Source organism: Sitophilus oryzae, unplaced genomic scaffold (assembly GCF_002938485.1).
Source record: "Sitophilus oryzae breed Bouriz unplaced genomic scaffold, Soryzae_2.0 scaffold_1518_pilon_pilon, whole genome shotgun sequence".
In the NCBI taxonomy this organism is placed as follows: Eukaryota; Metazoa; Arthropoda; class Insecta; order Coleoptera; family Curculionidae; genus Sitophilus; species Sitophilus oryzae.
In genome coordinates this window covers 1,204,598-1,210,225 of record NW_022146190.1, presented here as the reverse complement: position 1 = coordinate 1,210,225, position 5,628 = coordinate 1,204,598, and positions in this window count along the sequence as shown.

Sequence of the window (5,628 nt, the reverse complement as noted above, 5' to 3'; positions counted from 1 at the left end):
AATTATAACTTTTATAAACATACAAAATATAATAAAAGAAAAATATAGATTTACAAAATAGTATAATGTTTTTTTTTCTAGAATATTTTTTAGTCATCGATCATCATTTCCAAGCCTACTGGGCGTCGTTTTTAATATAATACCTATTATTTTAATCGCTGCAGTTACATATACACCTACATACTATCCTATATTATGTATTAAATTTTAAGCGGTTAAAAAATTTTGATTGTAAAAAAATAGATTTTTTTTGAACAAATAAATATAAAGTTTTAAAGCTATAATTGTAAATTCATTAAAATAAAACTACTACAAATATAAAAAATAAACAAATAACAGTACAAGCAACGTACTGCCGCGATACAATTTCAACTATTAATTGCATTGTTGGTTGCACATTACACATATAATGAACAGTTTTATCTACTCTTATTGACAACGACAACTTATCACTTGAAATCGTCGTTTTCAACTGAAGGTACGAAAAATAACTTATTGTTAAGCCTATGTTTATAGTTAAAATAAGCACACTGTATATATAATAATATTTCTTTCGATATATCGGATACATCGATATTTTCTTTTCAAAATATTTTTATCATATCAATATCACGTCAATATTTTGTCGATATATTTTTAAATTTTGCCATTCCTAGCTGTCAGCTTCTCTCGACAAGCAGCGTTGCCAGCGTTGCCAGCGTTGCCAGGTTGTAAATTCAGTTTCACATCGTATATGACAACTTCCACAATTTTTTTTATTTTATCAGGAAATAATAGCTGAAAAACATAAAATATCATATTTTTGACTCATTATTTCGTGATAAAATATGTAAAAATTTTGAAAAAAAAAGGAATGTTTCCCGAGATGTTTCCAGACACACAATTATATTTCCAGGAAATGATTTTTCCCGAAATTTAAGCTACACATTTTTAAATCAATTTTACTCAATATAAAAATCAATGGTAATTGTGATGGTAATGGTGTGGATCCGGTGGCTGACCTTGAAACGAGTTTTTGCTGCATATAGTCTTAGACACTACGCATGCGTACATCTTCGATGTTGCCAGATTGTGAGTAATTTTGGAATTATTTTCAGTAGAAAAGAAATATGTGCTTTTCAGTGTTTTTTGTCAATATATACCATATGATTGAAAAAACGGCGTTCAGTTGGCTGGGAAATGACGATTAAGGGCATTTCCCATATAAAATGACAGCGATTTTCATTTCATAGTCATCGCTGACGCTATTTTTTTTTCAATCATAGTACGCGGTATATTATTTATATTATTATTTTAATATTTCGTACAACACGTGAACGCTTATTATGTATTTTCATAGTCAATAAAATTATATAGAAATAAAACTCTAGATCCCTATCTAGATTATTATGCTACGTTTAAAAAGTGCTTTATTAAAAATTCGGGAAATTAAAAATGATGTGTCCAACTTTTTTCTTTTAATTTTTAAATGCTGTAGCCCCATGTCATGTTCATAATAGGTTGTTTTAACATTCCATCAAAACTACGGAGGCCTTAAAAGGCCTTTTAGCCTCCGTAATTAAAATTGTAGAATCAGCCTTCAGCAACATTAACATCAGTGACCTTGTTTAATTCTGCTTATACATATATTGCATTAATTTTTCTGCTACATTAAGATTTCTCTATTCTTACACCTAATTTATGTGATTTTCTTAGCATATATGATTTATAAACCATATTTTTCCTAATGGAAGGATGGAATAGGATATGCAAAATTAAGATATTTTAACATTTATTTTCCAGACCAAGCATAATATAGTATTAAGATTAAGACATAACAAATATTATAAGAAAGATCTTAATATAAATCACAAACTAAGTCTTAATTTAGTCTTGTATTTCTATTATTATTATTATTCTTATAAAACTAATAAGATCAAAAATCAACCTTCACCATATTGTCAAGATTTGGCATTATAGGAAACAAGAAATTACAGTAAATTAAGAAAAGAATATCAAAGTACACGATATTAAATACTGTAATGTATTCTACGATACAAACCATCTCCCTTCTAAAAAAAAAGATAAAACATAAAGCTTATTTTAGTCTTATCAACACACTCTTCGATAAAATATATGTCTAAAATTGCTATTAATCCACTAACTTGATATTTTTAAGAAATTATGATACAAACATTAATTATAATCAAAGTATATTATATTAGTAACATTATAGGTAAAATGTTACCTCTATTTCCGATTGACGCGCGTGTATTGTTCTATAATAAGACTCGTCATGGTAATACTTCAAAACATCAATACATATAATATACATAATTTTATATATTCATAATACTTTCATTTCACAATATTCATTATCCTTCTTACCTTAATTTTGGATATCATGATAAATCTGAAATTATAAAATTAATTATAGAATTCGTATTATTATTGATTAACACGCAAAAAAAAAATTTTCAACTGCAAATAATTCGAAAATAAACTGCAATTTGGCAACATCGACGATGTGCGCTTGCGTAGTATCCATGATCAAATGCAGCAAATATAAGCTTCAAGGTCAGCCACCGGATCCACACCTTTACCAAATCAATTTTAACTTTTTTAAGGCTAACTGGCTGTAAGCACTGTTAAAAAATAAGGAAGAGTAGGGGCCATGTCTAAGGCTTGACCTCGCCAAAATTGTCATCGATTGCCATTTTTTTAACATACCTCTATTAGTAATATACTGGTTTATATAAGAGTAATATTTAAGAAATTATATATCAAAAATTTCGATTTTGTGTTATAGGACCCTAACCTTAGAACTTGAAAATAATTTGAAGTAGTTTTTATTTTTTATTATTGGACCACCATTTACAATATTGGAATACTTTACAATTTGAATTAACTAGAAATTTTATTCAATTAATACAAGAATAGAACATAGTCAATTATTTGTATCCTAGTAACAGAATTAAATGTAATATGTTGTTCTCTACTCTGTAGAGAACTTGATATTACAAATTAAGAAATTGTTTTGTCCTTAGAATATGATATTTATACATTAAACATAATACATATTCATTTTAAATATTTGAAAGTTCCTAGAAAGAAAGCAGAAAACTAGAACATAATAAAGTAAGGTACTTATTTAACATTTAACACAAAAATGTAAAATACATTATTAAATAAGAAGAAAACACAGTATTCTGGTTTCGAATATCTACAGACATTTTATCACAGCAAATAAACCACATATTAATTAAGAGTATCTTACAATTTGTTGACTAGTGATACACTCAACGGCACGAAAAACGGATACCTTAAAATTTTGTTGTATTTTAAAGTTTAATATACAGGGTGATCCGAACTGTATTCCGGAAACTTCGGGAGCATATTCTGCATATAAAAATTAGTAAAAAAGTTCGTATAAATGTATGTCTTAACTAAAATGCTTAGTTTCGGAAATACAGGATGTAGAAGTTTGATTTTTATTTCGATTATTTCCAAATAACTTCTAAAGTAACGTTAATCTTTGGATGAAAATTGATGTGATTGTTGATAGTTTTTTGACATAAGAAATTTGATTTTGATGCCAATATGACTCCTACTTGTAGCCATCTACACATTTTTTTACTGGTTTGATGAGTAATAACTTTTCGTCTATACCTGTATAAAATTACTGAGTAAAAAATGTACCATAGTGATAAAAAACAGTAGTACAAGAATTAGTAGTCCCAGATAGGAACTCCTGGTCTATAAGGATATCGAGAAGTGGATATCGTCGTCACTATGAAAACCAGTGGCGGCTCGTGATCCGTGTAACTGGGTAGGCGACAAAATTTTAGTTGTGTCTATTTGCCCCCCCCCCCTTCCAAATTTACATAATACCCTTAGATTAAGAATAAAAAATAATACCCTAACCCAGTTTATAAATATATGTTAGCTAAGGGATAAAAACATAGCTCAATAATATTTAGGATTAAACTAAAGCAAAAATAACAGCATTCAACGTAATGACATAACGATTGACATAATGTACAAGTATTACTATGGAGTCACTATGAAGTACATCATAGAATTTTATTTTTATTTATTTACGCAAACTTAAAAATTGGTAGTATTGAGAGAAAGAATAATTATGTTTTATATATTAAATTGATGAGTCGGTCTCTTAATAAAGAAAAGTTATTATTATATGTATTATATCAGTAAAATCATCAGATTGTTGAAGAGCTGTGAAAAGATCTTTTTAGATTGAAAGTCAGGCAAGTGGCGATAAACATTTATTTTTCATGGAATCTCTACTATAAATTTTAATGCATTGAAAAATGTATTTTGAATTTTTAATTGAATTTAATGAATTTGCATTGAAAAAAACAAAATAAACAATTTGAAAGCCTCTGGAAATATATTTCCAGGATTATTCTCCTTAAATTATTTTATAATAGAAATTATCATATCTATTATTAATACCTGTAATTTATTCATTAATTTATGTTGGTCAATAAGATTTTTTGTTTGTTAAATCACTATTAAATGCGTTGGAAATGTATCAATATAACAAGTTTGTTGAATCAGATGTTAAATGTGTTGGAATTTTTTTTATATTATTCTTTAAATTTCGGATCCGCAAGAGCTAAATAAAAATAATTGAGACATGCGACCTATCTGCAAACCTTATTTCTAAATGTATAACAATGTTATCTAATATTTCATAAAATAAAACTCGCAAAGATATTTAACTTAGCCGCTTTTATTAACATATCGAATTGAAATAGCACACTGAGCTTTTTTATTTCGGATTCCCTTATTTCTGTGGCGTGTTCTGAAATGCAACCGGTTAATATCATTTTTAAAATCTCGGACAAGCCCGAAAAAATGTATCCAATTTTCTTTAAACGTTTTTTTTGAATTTTCATATAAAAGTTTTAAATGCTACGTATAATGAATCATATGAAATATACCCTTAACGAAATGTGATATATCTCCTTATGAAATATCCGGAATATCCCCTTAACATCTAAGCCTACCGAGCCTCTACGACTTCATGCGAAGGCGACCGGAGATTTCGCCTAAGCTCCGCCTTAATATGATACAAATTCGATTTACGTCCCGTCGCTACCGCACAATGAGTTAGACAGAGACAGAAGACTGCCGTATGTCGTGCATCGGCTCTGATAGTAGGCGATGTAGAAATCGCCGAATAAAGGCATTCCAACGGTCAAAATTATTTTGTTTTCTAACGCAGCGGCACAGTCAGCGGTCAGCGTACGCCAGCGGTAGTGAATATGTTAATATAGTATAAGACCACAAATATTAAAATAAAATTGATTATTAAAATACACTTCCGTGTATTAACAGTATTTTTATGTATTGGAAACATTAATAGAGTAAATAATGTAATGTAATAAATCGCTTAAATTCTGACAAAATCTTAGGGTAGGCGCCGCCTACCTTGCCTACCCTGACGATCCGCCACTGATGAAAACAATACAATTATGTCACCTAACTTTTAGGCGTTACCATGAATTTCGTAATAATTGGTAGGTATACGTGGCGAAATAAAAGTATAAAAAATTTACCTACCTTTTAAAAATGGGCAATTTTTCAAGTATTAAAAATATTTTATTCTAGACCAGCAGATTA